The 15,820-nt window shown below is 48.0% G+C and overlaps 1 protein-coding gene across 1 annotated transcript in view; it reads right to left on the bottom strand.

Moving 5' to 3' along the window:
• Nucleotides 1–15,164, bottom strand: part of ENTHD1 (ENTH domain containing 1) — a 281,812-nt gene extending 266,648 nt beyond the window's left edge. The window contains exons 1-2 of the mRNA XM_075573741.1: nt 15,099–15,164; nt 2,083–2,192 (exon numbers count right to left, since the gene is read on the bottom strand). The gene's annotated coding sequence lies outside the window, so the exon portion shown is untranslated. The remainder of the gene's footprint in view (nt 1–2,082; nt 2,193–15,098) is intronic.
• Nucleotides 15,165–15,820: the final 656 nt, after the last annotated feature.

The raw sequence follows: 15,820 nt of genomic DNA, 5'->3' as shown, positions 1-15,820 counted from the left end.
GGCTGCAAGGATGGGAACGCTAGCCAAAGCAGACTTCAGAGCCTGGAATGCCTCCACAAAACCGGAGATCAAAAGTAACCAGAACCAAGAGTTTCTTCTGAGTCAGGTCAGTCAGCGGTTTGGCCAGATCACTGTACTGGGGGACAAACTTCCTATAGTAGCCAGCTGTGCCTAAAAAAGCCATAACCTGCTTCTTTGTTCAGGGCACTGGCCACTCGAGAATTGCCTCTACTTTAGCCGGCTCCGGCTCGAGATGCCCCCAATACTCTGTGCCGGAGTACTTCTGCCATCCCGATTAGACACTTAGATGGTTTGAGTGTCAGCACTGCTTCTCTTATCCTTTTCAGCACCGCTGCAACATACACTAAATGGGATTCCCAGAAATTGCTAAATACAGCTATATCTGTAACGGAGTGCTCGCCACAAACAGGACGTGACCGCGAGGCCGAGTTGGGGATTGAATAAAACGACCTCCAGCCACGTGAGCGCGTCAAGAATGCAGATTGGTCGTCGTTAGCCAGGTTGGGATTGGAGAGGTACGGATCGTCGTAGGTACTTGCCTTGGTCAGAGGTTGGAGAGGTGTGGATCGTCGTAAGTACTTGCCGTGGCCAGGAGTGGTGATGTTCGGGGTCCAGGTACAAGTAAGGTCAGACAAGGAATGAAACAAGAACTGTGGATACAAGGTACAAGACATGGAGGCAGGGATTGCAGTAAGCACTTCGTACGCAATGAAGTCTTATGCTCATCCAATTTGCCAGAGGGCTAGCAAAGCATATAAAGGAGGTTAGACCAATGAGCTGCAGGCAGGTATAGGGAGTACTGCCCACAAGGAAGCAGCCGCTCAATGGTAGACAGGGGCGGAGATAAATCGCAGGTGCAGGTGATCTGAGATCAGAGGGGATTAACCCCTCGTGTGCTCCTCGTGACACGGCGTGGTGCGTCCCCCGTGTCCTCACGGGGCTGTACGGGGGGGCAGGGCCTAAACCCGAATCTGGAGGTACTCCTGTGTCTGGCGGCAGGGAACCTGTGGGTAGCTGCCCTGGTCTGTAGTGCGTCGCTCGTGTCGTCACAGGGGCAGGACCTAACGCCGATCCTTACAGTACCATACAAGACAGGTAGGGTCAAGCTTGCTGTTTTTTTAGTCATGGTATAACTGTTGCATGTTTGAAGAGATTTTGTTTTAGTTTAAGAGGGAAGAGTTGAAACGGGATAGCATTAAATTGTATTGATGGAAGTTTGCAGGAATATGAGATTTCTTTCAGAAGGCATTCAGGTGAATGAGTGGAAGAATATTGCATGCTCTTGTTGGCATAGATTTGGTGTTTATAAGCAATTTGAAATATTCCCGTTATTTAATTTTTGAAAGGCCATACAAAATGCAGTTTTAGGACAGCGTGGAAAGCTTCATATTTAACATTAAACTAATGTTACAATCCCCTGCGCGAGGGATTAATAAAACAGCAAAACCCGTTATCTGCTATCCGTACTTTGAGGTTTCTGGCGAAAAGCCTGGAACAACTGGCTGTTTGCCCAGGAAAAAAAAAAAAGCGCTTTGAAAATTATTTTTTTTCTTTTTTCTTTAAAAGTTAATGCTGGCCGTGTGCTCAGCACTTTGCAAAGAGTTCAAAATTATTTGTCTATTTTAAAAGGAAATCTCTTGTTCAGGATTTCTACTATATTTACAGGTTCCCTATTGTTAATGCCACAGCTGTTAAAAGACCTACTGCAGGCTTTTTCTTTTAACACAAGCAGTAAATATTTTTATATTAGCTACACATACAAATCTATTTACCAGTTTAATTTTGCTATATATCAAGCAACCTGTTTTCATAACTATTTTTGTATTTTTGTTCATATAGATAATATATGAACAAAAGAGGGGAGATACATAGGTTATTGAAGGACTCTCTGAAATACCTATAGAGGATCCAGAACTTGATATGTTATAAATAATACACAATGCACAGCAGGATCAGAATTTATTATATCAATGTTAACTCCAAGGGCTCTTGCAGTAATAAAGGCTGCTGCCATACTAACAGGGCTGACAGGCCCCTGGTAAAAAATAATAATAATAATACCTTTGCAGATGTCACAGCAAAGCAGGTAGCAAGCCGTCCCTATGTTGAGGGATATATCATATCTGCCAAATTTATAATTTTGTAACCATTTATTCGTTTTTGGGTATGTCCTGGATATAGAGTTAAAGGACAGGGGATATATAATTGCAAGTGCAGTTGCATAAGTGAACAGGGTATACATTATATACAGGGCATTTCACATTTTTAGCAGAATAGTTACAGTGGAGTGTTTGAGGTGAAAGCCAGGAGTGACTGTGGGTGTGGGACAATAGCCATGAGTGCAGGCTGTTGGGATGCTTGATTTGTGGGGCGAGTTTTAAGATTAGTTAGTATTAAATGACTAAAAGGTTGACACCATTTGCATCAGAGAAAATGGCAGATGGCACTTAGGTGTGAATGAGAGCAAGTCTGTATTGGGAGAAGAGAGATTGATCTGTAGTTCGAGACAGTGTTTTTGTCCCCATTTTTTGAAGATTGGGACAACTCTGGCAGTTTTCCAGGTTTTAGGGATATGGCCTGCAGACAGGATAGAGTTGATTATGGAAGCAATTGGTTTGGCACAGGCTGAGGTACCAAGTTTTAGGAACTTGGATTGTAGCAAAGTCAAGTCCACATTGGTTGCTTAGTTTCAAATTTGAGGAGCGTTAATAGGGGATATCTCTGTTTATATGCGGATGCTAACAATAGTAGTAACCATATTAATACAAGAATTTATTTCTAGGTATAAATTCACTCCCTATGAGACACTTATGGGATGGGTGATGACCATCAGTAGTTCAAAGTAACAAATTAAGGACCATGTTATTGGTAATAAAACAATTAATAAGTATTGCATGCAACTAATATATATTTTTGAGTCTTTCTAGGCACAGGTTAAAGCTGAAAGTGCACCTAAGCGAGACGGGTTAATGGTCAAGCATTTTCTACGCAAGCACGCTCTTCATCCCAGATGAAAAGGCCATTTAAATACTACTCATCACCAGCATTGCAGTAGAAAAAAATTTCTTATTATCATGGATACACATCACGCACGTCAAAATAGTGCCAGCCTAGGCACAAACAGCTAATAAAGACAAAGACATAGCGCCTGCAAATTAGTGTTTTGATGGACACAATACTCTCTGACCACTAATCATCAAGGGAGAAAGGTCATAGGCAAAAAAGTCCAGGCCTCAACACACGAACTTTGAACTTTTTATTTTTACAGGTTTTTATTATTTTTCAGTTACAATGTATGCTTCATTATGTTTGTGTAAGTGGCGTCCCATAAGGATGACAAAATAGTATAAGGTATTATTTGTTTAACTCTGTTTATTTTGTTTGGATTTATAGGTTAATAGAATCTCCCTGCAGAATGATATCCCGGTGGGAGAATGCTTTATCAGTCAAACACACGGTTATGTTAATTGCTCACAGGTAGAGTTAGAAACAGAAGAGACACCCAATACACAAGTGCTAAAAAAGTAGTCTATGGGAAGAATAAGTTTCGGGGAATTTATTCCCAAATGTAGGAGTTGGGTTACAGTATGACAGGTTTACAGGGATATCCTCAATCATACAGCAGCGGCAGCTCTTATTCGAGCAAAAGCCGCTGGCTGTATGTGGCTGAAAAGCGGGTAGCCGCGGCGCGTGGCGGCGCACTGTGACGTCACAGTCACATGCGCGCCCGGCTTCCCCGTCTTCCCCGGCTTCCCCAGGCTTCCCCGACACCCCTGGAGATGACATTAAGGTAAGCGGGGGTTCGGGGAAGCAGAGTGGCAGAGCAGAAGGGGTACAGGGGTCCGGAAGCGTGTGTAAATTGCGCGCGATGGAGGAGGGGGGGTGAGTGGGGGAACGCGGCGGCGCGCGTGCATTACTGGCGGCAGCTGGGGCAGATCCCGGCATGCCGCCGGTATTTAGTTCAATAAGATATGTCGCTACTGTACAACCACAGACATTTACTCACTTAACCAAGAATAGGTTTAGTTTAAATTAATGGCTCTACAGAATAAAATAGCTCTAGACTATATTTTAGCCTCAAAGGGAGGGGCATGTATGCGCCCTAGTTAAAGCGCAATGTTGTGTATTTATCCAGGATTCAGGGACCATGGGGACTTGGTGGTTGGATTGATTTGCTTTGAGCGAAGCTAGCGAATGTTTTTGTATGTGTGTGTTTGTCCTGCTCATTGCTCTCTATGTGTTAAGTACAGCAAAACTCTGATCCAGAAGTGCGTTGCAACCCCCACCGACGCTATGCCTCTCTGCGGTGATGATGTCGCCAGTCCCCCAGAAGAAGAGACCGAAGAAGAAATCAACTTGGCTGATATAATGGCCGGAAAAGAAAGGAATGAAGTTATGCACAACTTGGACATCTTGGTCCATCAGGACTATGAAATGGTTAACTGTTCTGTTCTTTAAATAGACTGTCTCTTAAGGATATGGGGGGACTGAGAAGACTGGATATGAGGAAGGTGGGAGGTCACCAAGGGCCGTGAGTCAACCACAAGGAAAGGATCACAAGTCAGCCATTTTGACCATAGTAGCCATCTTGGTCCGTTTTGCCATTCTGAGTAAATGCAGTATGAAAGATGCGTGCAAGAAGAATGTTTGTGCAGTCGCTCTTAGCGGAAATTAGTCCCCACCAATTCTCACAAATAGCTGACCCTTAAATTATGTGACATATTGAGATGTAAGCCATTTTCTAATCTATAGAAATATTTAATGATATATATATATATATATATATATATATATATATATATATATATATGTGTCTCTATTGGTAACTACAAGGCCATAGTCATAGAGAAGAGTACCAAGTAAGGGTACTTGTTCTTTTAGAGAACAAAAAGGAGGGAACTGTTAGGACCAGTAGGTCAGGCAAGAATCTACACTTGTGTTAAGCATCCATTTTGTCTGATCATAACTAGTTAAGATTCTGTAGTCAGCCTTTTGCTGAAATATAATTCCTAATGCACTCAGTTTCTGCCAAATTACATTTCCTTTCTTCCTGCTCAGGACATTGCTAAGATACTTTTTGTATTGTCAGTCTCCTGCTTTTAGTTAGAATATAATAGACTGATTCGCTGAAAGAGGCAAAATAGTATAATTAGTTGCTAAAGATTCAAGGTCTCTTTTGATAACAGACAATGAATAAGCTATGTATTCAGACATTGCCTGTATTGGGAATAACACGTCCCAAAATCATGCCACTAATATGTCCTGCCCCTAAATCACGCCTCTAATCAATGCTACGCCCAAGACACACCCAGGTTACGCCTGTTACGCCTATGTTACGCCTCTAACCAATATCTATATATACGAGTAATAAATTGAGACAAAAGATTTGAAACCTGGCGTGCGTTACGTTTCATTTCTTTCGTATTCCCGGGCCTCTAAGTTCAACAGAAATCGGAGATAACAAGTTGCAGGGCGTGAAAGCTTCCCCGGAAAGTCTGCTGCAATTGGTGCAGAATGTGTATTCAGTCACAAGGCCTTCAGCTTTCTTGGCAGAGGAAGGGTTCCTCTCAGTTCTGAAGCCTAGGCGAGGAATAACGGTTTTCCTTCAGCTAGTAAACATAATTATGCCCCTTTACAAAGCATTAGTAAGACCACACCTTGAACATGGAGTACAATTTTGGGCACCAATCCTAAGAAAAGACATTATGGAACTAGAGAGTGTGCAGAGAAGAGCCACCAAATTAATAAAGGGGATGGACATTCTAACTTATGAGGAGAGGCTAGCTAAATTAGATTTATTTACATTAAAAAAGAGGCATCTAAGAGGGGATATGATAACTATATACAAATATATTCGGGGACAATACAAGGAGCTTTCAAAAGAACTATTCATCCCACGGGCAGTACAAAGGACTCGAGGCCATCCCTTAAGGTTGGAGGAAAGGAAATTTCACCAGCAACAATGGAAAGGGTTCTTTACAGTAAGGGCAGTTAAAATGTGGAATTCATTACCCATGGAGACTGTGATGGCAGATACAATAGATTTGTTCAAAAAAAGGTTGGACATCTTTTTAGATGGGAAAGGAATACAGGGATATACCAAATAAAAGTGAATAGAATATATAGTGCGCAACTAACTAACCTCTAAGAGTGATAACAGTGATCAAATGTGTAATAACAAATACCCTTCTAATTTAAACTAAATAGTAAAACCACATATTACCACAGTGTGAAATAAAAAATTAATACATAACCATGAAGTGTAGTAATTTGAGCGTCTGCAGCTATAAACCAGGGGGTGGCTCGGCACCCCCTTAAACACTAAAGAAATGGAAACAAAAAACAGCGCAAAACGCAATAGTGAAGTATGTCAAGTATAAAAATGTATTAAATTGAGGATAAATATTCTGCGTACATCAAGGAGCTAGGACATCAACATTGAGTGTGCACAGCACACAAATTACCACTCGGCAGCCGAGGGTCCAGGAATCAGGAACTGGAATCTCTGGCAGGTGTCACAGGTAACAGCTGTGGGGTTTCCCCTTCATACAACCATCCGGACACAGGGTCACCGCCTCTGCAGAAACCTTCCCTCTTGCAGGATGGAACACTGCAGATCCGAACGTTCCACAAGCAGCAGGCACACTTAGAAAGTTCTCAGACTGAGCGGCAAGGGCTCAAGTGGTCAGAAGCGCCCTCAAACCAGCACAGCCACACACGGAGACAGGCTCCCCAGCAGCAATGGCTCCGGCCTGGGATGCTGTCGCTCCGTAGTCCAAAAAGTTCCAGAACTTTGGGCGCTTTTTGGACTATTTTTATCCCTGTGTTTTGATCACTGAGAACCGCGACGTCACTCTACAGCGCGGCACTACGGAGCGACAGCGTCCCAGGCCGGAGCCATTGCTGCTGGGGAGCCTGTCTCCGTGTGTGGCTGTGCTGGTTTGAGGGCGCTTCTGACCACTTGAGCCCTTGCCGCTCAGTCTGAGAACTTTCTAAGTGTGCCTGCTGCTTGTGGAACGTTCGGATCTGCAGTGTTCCATCCTGCAAGAGGGAAGGTTTCTGCAGAGGCGGTGACCCTGTGTCCGGATGGTTGTATGAAGGGGAAACCCCACAGCAGTTACCTGTGACACCTGCCAGAGATACCAGTTCATGATTCCTGGACCCTCGGCTGCCGAGTGGTAATTCGTGTGCTGTGCACACTCAGTGTTGATATCCTAGCTCCTTGATGTACGCAGAATATTTATCCTCAATTTAATATATTTTTATACTTGACATACTTCACTATTGCGTTTTGCGCTGTTTTTTGTTTCCATATACCAAATAAGTATACAGTACATGGGAAGGATGTTGATCCAGGGATTAATCCGATTGCCAATTCTTGGAGTCAGGAAGGAATTAATTTTTCCCCTTAATGGGGTTTTTTGTTTGCCTTCCTCTGGATCAATAAGTAAGTATAGATATAGGATAAAGTATCTGTTGTCTAAATTTAGCATAGGTTGTACTTGATGGACCTATGTCTTTTTTCAACCTCATCTACTATGAGACTATGTAATATGCAGGGCCAGAGGAGCAACTAAGTGTTTTTGCAACTTCTTCCAACTGCGCCCCCCAACACACACACGCATACAGCACACTGGCACACAGCAACCAACACAGTACACTGACACACAGCACACTTACACTCCATAGACATACTTAGGCTGCGTCCATAGTGCAGGAGATAGTGCGAGCAACAGCGCTTGCGCCGAAAACAAACACTAGGACGCCAATGTCCATGTGTAAAGTGTGGCGAGTGCGACGGGTGCCTCGTGCGACAACTGTTTGTATTTGCCGCGCGACGACCGTGTCACATTGTATTGTATTGTATGTCTTTATTTATATAGCGCCATTTAACCATCTTTGCTCCCCCCCAAACGGTCCCCCCCACCCGCTCCACATTTACTCGCCGCCGCAGCTCCTAACGAGCTCTGCTCCCCCCACCCGCTGACATGCGGCGGCGGCGCTAGCCCTCAAAATTTAATTGCCGCCACTCCCTGCTGACCTCCCTCATCCGAGGCATGGAACGGGGGGGGGGGGGGGGGGGTAGAGTGAGCTGCGTTCCCCACAGCACCATCAGAAGGGGATCGCTGCAGCGCTCCCCTCGAAGCCAGCTCCCGCTGACGATGACGCGCTGCCCCCCTTCCCCCGCCGACACTGCCTCTGCCCACGCAGCACTTCCGGAGGGGGGGGCTTTATTAAGGTATCTGCCCGGTGCGGCCGCGTCTCGCCGGGGGGTGGGGGGGGAGGAGGGACAGGCAGAGCCGCCGCGGGTCCGCAGCTCTGCCTGTCTGTGAGGGAGGAGGGAGGAGGGGGGGGGGGGGTGTGAGGGGAGTAGGAGAGTCTCAGGCAGAACCGCCGCGGGTCCGCAGCTCTGCCTGTCTGTGAGGGGGGGGGGGGGTGTGAGGGGAGGAGGAGAGTCTCAGGCAGAGCCGCCGCGGGTCCGCAGCTCTGCCTGTCTGTGAGGGGGGGGGTGTGAGGGGAGGAGGAGAGTCTCAGGCAGAGCCGCCGCGGGTCCGCAGCTCTGCCTGTCTGTGAGGGGGGGGGGGGGTGTGAGGGGAGTAGGAGAGTCTCAGGCAGAGCCGCCGCGGGTCCGCAGCTCTGCCTGTCTGTGAGGGGGGGGGGGGTGTAAGGGGAGGAGGAGAGTCTCAGGCAGAGCCGCCGCAGGTCCGCAGCTCTGCCTGTCTGTGAGGGGGGGGGGGTGTGAGGGGAGGAGGAGAGTCTCAGGCAGAGCCGCCGCGGGTCCGCAGCTCTGCCTGTCTGTGAGGGGGGGGGGGGGGGAAGAGACCAAGACAGAGCCGCCGCGGGTCCGCAGCTCTGCCTGTCTGTAAGGGGGTGTGAGGGGAGGAGGAGTGTCTCAGGCAGAGCCGCCGCGGGTCCGCAGCTCTGCCTGTCTGTGAGGGGGGGGAGTCAGGAGAGAGGGGGCAGGACACAGAAAGAGAGACACACATACACTGACAGACACACACACATACATATACACACACACACACACACACACACACACACACACACACACTGACTGACACACATACACACACACTGACTGACACACACACACACACACACACTGACTGACACACACACACACACACACACACTGACTGACACACATACACACACACTGACTGACACACATGCACACACACTGACTGACACACATGCACACACACTGACTGACACACATGCACACACACTGACACACATACTGACACATACACACACACTGACTGACACACAGACACACACACACACTGACTGACACACATACACACACACACACTGGCTGACACATATACACACACTGACTGACACACACACATACACACACTGACTGACACACACACACACACACACACACACACACTGACTGACACACATGCACACACACTGACTGACACACATGCACACACACACACACTGGCTGACACACATACACACACTGACTGACACACACACATACACACACTGACTGACACACACACTAACTGACACACATACACACACACACACACACACACACACATGCACACATGCACGCACACTGACTGACACACATACACTCACTGACTGACACACATACACTCACTGACTGACACACATACACTCACTGACTGACACACATACACTCACTGACTGACACACATACACACACTGACTGACACACATACACACACTGACTGACACACATACACACACTGACTGACACACATACACACACTGACCGACACACATACACACACTGACCGACACAGAGAGACATTCACACAACACAGAGAGAGAGACATACACTGACACACACACACATTGACTGACACACACACACACTGACTGACACACATGCACACACTGACACACATGCACACACTGACACACATGCACACACTGACCGACACAGAGAGACATTCACACAACACAGAGAGACATACTGACTGACACACACACTCACACACTGACTGACACACACACACATTGACTGACACACTGACTGACACACATGCACACACTGACTGACACACATGAACACACTGACTGACACACATACACACACTGACTGACACACATACATAATCTCTGACTGACACACATACATACACAAACATACATACATACTCTCTGACACAAATACATACTCTCTGACTGACACACATACATAGTCACTGACTGACACATACACTGACTGACACATGTGTGCCGAGCACGCGCGTTATAAGTCAATTTCTGTGACAAAAGTCAAAGAAGTTTCACTTACTATGCGCGTGCACCGCACACACAGCTTTTTTTTTTTTTTTGTACCTTTGAGTGTGCTGTCTCCTTCTTGCCTCGTGATCCTGGATCTACTCGGTAAGGAACACACATACATATATACATACATACATACATACATACATACATACATACATATATATATATATATACACACACACACACACACACACACACACACACTGGTCGACAAATCACCAAAAAATCTACTCGTCGAACAAAAAAATCTACTCGCCACCTAGTACCACACGTGTGCTGCTTGGGCCAATAGGAGCTTGCCACGATGTTAAATCCACTCGCCCGGGACGTGCAAATGTATAGGTTTGTCGAACACTGTATATATAGATAGATAGATATACTAGCTGATAGATCCGGCGTTACCCGGGATGTAATGTTCTCGCTCTTGCTCCCACTCCCTTCCACTCTCTTCCCCCCTCTTCACAGCTCTGCCCCCACCCCTGTTTAGAGCTGCACTCCCCCCCCCCCCAGTTCACATCCGACTTCTTTCCCCCCTTCAACGCTTCTTCACCCCCACCTGGTCAGTCAGTGTCAGTATGTATGTGTGGTCCCTCCCTCTCCTGACTCCCATCCCCCCCCCCCTCCTGCGGACTGGATACCTGATGCACCCTGCATCTGATATCCCCTGGATACCTGATGCACCCTAGCCTGTGGCCCCTGGATACCTGATGCACCCTGGCCTGTGGCCCCTGGATACCTGCTGGCCTGTGGCCCCTGGATCTCTGATACACCCTGGCTTTCTGTGAGGTGTCCTTTATTGTGGCCCTTAACTATGCCGTGGCCTCTGTCCCTCCAGTACCCGGTTCTCCACCCCTCTTGTTGACTGATTCGGTTCCGTCGCGTCCTGAACACTCCTGCACCTGCGCTGTCCTCGTCACGTCACCATGGGCACCATAGAGACGGCATATAAACAACGCCAGACAACGTGATCCCCTGCGCGTGTTCCCTGCCTTCGCCCGTGCGGAAGCGTGCGTGGCCGTGACGTCACCCGCTCAAAGCGGGTGCATTTTTTCGGCCATGGTACACGCGCCGTCCGTGGGCGTGTCTAGGGGTGTGCCAGTGATGTCACGAAGCTGGTTCGTCCTCATTGGGTGAACCTCTCACGTGACCGGCCCGTCACACCAAGAAATCAGTTTGAACTGATTTCTTGCGCAACGCGGGCCCCCTCCCGCTTCCGCAAGCACGTGCCCGCACTCCGCATGGACGCGAACACTGCCTTAAGGCAATCTGCTCGCTCATCTGCAGTACCATGGCCCCAGCCTTAGGCCTCGTCCATGGTTGCTGGTTGCTGGCGGGGGCGCGCTCCCGCTCAGCACTGAGCCCCTACAGCCGAAATTAGAGCAACTTTAGTAGGGGCTCGCAAGCGCGCGGAAGCGTAGGTCTTAACAGAATTTAACATTTTCCCGCTTGCCGGCGCGCAGGGCCGGTCACGTGAGCGGTTTGCCCAATGAGAGCGAACCAGCTCCGTGACATCACTGTTCCGCCCCCGACACACCCCCTGACGGCGCGCTGACTATGGCCAGGGAAAGCACCCACTTTCCCTGAGCCTCAGCGCGCCTCATTACGCCAGCAGGTAACATGGCCGAGGCCTTAAGTAGGTCTGCAACCCTGCCTTTCACTAATAAAGGCTGAGTGTGCTTACCGCAAGGTTTACTAACACCCCCACCAACAAACTAAAACGAGTTTGTGAAAGTAAAAATAAATATGCACACCGTGGTCATCTGCATGTCATTTCCCAGAATCCCTTGCTGCAGTGGAAGCACCGTATGCTAGGTGATAATGGTGAAAAGCTGGGTTACAGACCTGTCTGAGACTTGATTATGCTAACAAGTGATATCAAATAATTACATATACATACTTCTTGAGAGAGGCTCCATCAGGAGCCGAAATATTATATATATATATATACAAATATAACTGTATGCTCATCTGCATATATTATATATATATACAAATATAACTGTATGCTCATCTGCATGTCTCAGGCAGGTCTGCAACCCTGCCTTTCCCCATTATTACCCAGCATACAGCACTTCCACTGCAGCAAGGGATTCTGGGAAATGACATGCAAATGAGCACACAGTGTCACTTTTTGCCTCAATAACCATTTTTAACATGGTTCCCTATAGGCTTAAGCTTGCTGCATGGTCACAGCTTTGAGTACAGCCAGGGTTAAGGTGCATACCCAGAAAACCACCCACAGACAGCTGTTTCGACCTTGATGGGTCTCATCAGTGTGGGGTTGATTTTACTGGGAATGCAAGAGAGGCTATGGGATAGGCTAAACCATAATACTGAGTTAAGTTATGGTGAGTAAAAAAAGTGACAAAAACCCTCCACAGGAAAGCAAATATGCAAATATAACTGTATGCTCATCTGCATGTCTCAGGCAAGTCTGCAACCCTGTATATATATATAGTGTTCGATAAACCTATACATTTGCTCGCCCCGGGCGAGTGGATTTAACCCCTGGGCGAGTAAATATTGGCCCAAGCAGCACACGTTTGGTACTAGGTGGCGAGTAGATTTTTGATTTGTCAACCAGTGTGTGTGTGTGTGTGTGTGTGTGTGTGTGTGTGTGTGTGTGTGTGTGTGTGTGTGTGTGTGTATGTATGTATGTATGTACGTACATACATACAGGCATACCCCGGTTTAAGGACACTCACTTTAAGTACACTCGCGAGTAAGTACAGAGGCGGCACATTTTATTTGAGTGCGGCTAGCTCCGCAAGCCTGGGGATGCCCCGGCATGCTAGCCGCACTCCCTCGGCGTGCCACGCGTCATCGACGCGCGGTCACGCGTCATCGGGTGCCTGCGCCCCCTGCACGCGCGTCCAGGGCTCCCCGAGGGAGCCCTGGTGTCCCGCGATGTGGGACGGCGGCAGGGGGTTCCGGGGGACCTGGCGGACCCGGCGAGCGAGAGGAGAAAGCCTCGATCGGAGGGCGCTCCTCCGCGGCTTCGGCGCGCGCCAAGCACATCCCGGCGCGCGCCTGGTTACTGCTGCGGCCGAGACCGGGCAAATGCTCAAATAAACTCGGCCGCAGCAGTACATGTCGCCCAATAGGCAAACGGCAGCTCACGCATGCGCCTGTCAGCACGTCCTGAACTGCAATACCAGCTCCCTATCTGTACCAAAGCTGTGCGCATGCGGGGAGAGTATAGAGCATGTTACAAATGTGTTATTTACATCAGTTATGCACGTATATGACGATTGCCGTACAGTACATGCATCAATAAGTGGGAAAAAGGTAGTGCTTCACTTTAAGTACATTTTCGCTTTACATACATGCTCCGGTATATATATATAAACCCCGTTATAGCGCGCCCCGTTATACCGCAAAATACACACTCCCAGCACACACTCTACACACTACACACACTCCCAGCACACACTCTACACACTGCACACCGCACACACTCTACACCGCACACACTCTACACCGCACACACTCTACACCGCACACACTCTACACCGCACACACTCTAAACAGATATCTCTCTCAGACAGGTAGGTCCCCCACAGACCCCAGCACCTTAACCCCTTGAGTGCCACAATGAACACCTTAACCGCTTGAATGTCAGTGCAGAGCAATGAGTGCTGTCTCTGCCCCTCCCCTGACACGCATGGGGTTTAATGTAGCCCTACCTACAATAAAAAAAAACCTCACACCCGCACTGAAGTCATATCCCTCCTGTTACAGCCATATTAACCCCTCAGAGGATGAGACTTCCAGTGAGGGAAGCACACCCACTCCTCCCCCTTTAGTCCTTATCTCTCCTGACACGGGGAGGTGGTGATCAGGACCGGTCCCTTGCTCTGGTGTCCTTCCTCCCTGCGGCTGCATGTCAGGCCCGGTGTGTGGGTCTCCCCCTCCCTGCATGTCAGGACCGGTGTGTGGGTCTCCCCCTCCCTGCATGCGCCGCCATCTTAACCCCCGCTATGCCGCGGAGGGCCGGTAGGTGTGGGGGCCTGGGGGGGAGGAAATGGATGCCGGTGGTGGGAGGACTCGCCGTTGCTAGGGGACGAGTAGGGCTTCCGGCCACCCCTTCCTTCCTTCCTCACTCCCTCCCGATCAGGCGCGCGGCGGCCATTTTTTTTTTAATTAGCGCGACCCCGGGTCTAACGCGGTCGGATTGGGTTGGCACCCGAGGACCGCGCTATAACGGGGTTTACCTGTGTATATATATATATATATATATATATATATATATATATATATTACAAGTCTGACACAGCACTGCAAGATCCACCATTCCTCCTCCCCCACAGTACTGTATATCTAATTTCACACTAAGGATAATGTTGCTATTGGGAATTAAATATCATAAAACACGTAAATGTGCCAAATGCAGAGGCTACATAATGTATTATTAAATTCTACTTTCTCTACACAATTACACGGAAGAACAGATGTAGTGTGTGTGTGTGTGTGTGTGTGTGTGTGTGTGTGTGTGTGTGTATATATATATATATATATATATATATATATTGTATATACATGATAGAACATTTTTATCATTTGTAAAAAAAAAAAAAACAAGCACGTGCATTAAAAAATCGAATATACACATATCACAAATGATGAAAATGTGCCTAATCACGTGTGTGTGTGTGTGTGTGTGTGTGTGTGTGTGTGTGTGTGTGTATGTATGTATGTATGTATGTATGTATATATATATATACACACACCATGTATAAAGATAGGTGTGTGTGTGTAATTTTTCATAATTTCTAATAAACCCCACTGATAGTTACCCGAGCCTCGGCGAAAGCGGCCGTTGGTACGCCGTTTCCCGCCTACAATTCGAATGCCCCGCCCCGCCCCGCGCGGGTGGCACCTAATTATGCGGCGCGAGACAGCAGCTCCTGCGCCTCGATTTCAAAGCACTTTATTTTGGCTCGCCACGCCGCGCCCCCTCGGGCAACGGTTGCTTCAAGCGCGAGCTCGGAGGGAAGAGAAAGGACCAATCAGGGGAGCGCGCCGACGGCGTCGAAGGCGCCAACGGCGTCAACGGCTCTGCAGCCAATAGGATTTGACGATTATGTTCCGCTGTTCCCGCTGCTTCAGTTCACTTCAGACGCAATAAAATGAGCAAGCAATGATGGAGAGTGAGCGGTATAAGCATACAAAAAATACTCCTAAAATGTGGTGCTAGCAGATTAGCGCAGACACCACTGTTTTGACTGATTTTAGAGGAGAGTTTCCACTTTTTCATACCACACCCCAAGGCATCATGCTCTTGTAAATTATTTTGAATATTTTTTGTTGTTGCTATGTTGTGTTTCTCCACATGTATGCTAAAAAAAGACCTTTGCATGCTTTTGCTGTGGCATGTGCATCAAAGCTCAGACAGGCTGCTACGCTACCCCGCGTCCGCGCCTCTGTTCATCCCCAGCAGACAGAATGACGAGTTTGGAGGCGGGACTTGGGAAAAAAACTGTGTTTCTGATTGGCTGGCGAAGTACACGTGACGCAG

This window comes from Ascaphus truei, chromosome 17 (assembly GCF_040206685.1).
Source record: "Ascaphus truei isolate aAscTru1 chromosome 17, aAscTru1.hap1, whole genome shotgun sequence".
NCBI lineage: Eukaryota > Metazoa > Chordata > Amphibia > Anura > Ascaphidae > Ascaphus > Ascaphus truei.
Note: the sequence above shows the minus strand (reverse complement) of the source record. Positions and strands in the feature narration are given on the sequence as shown.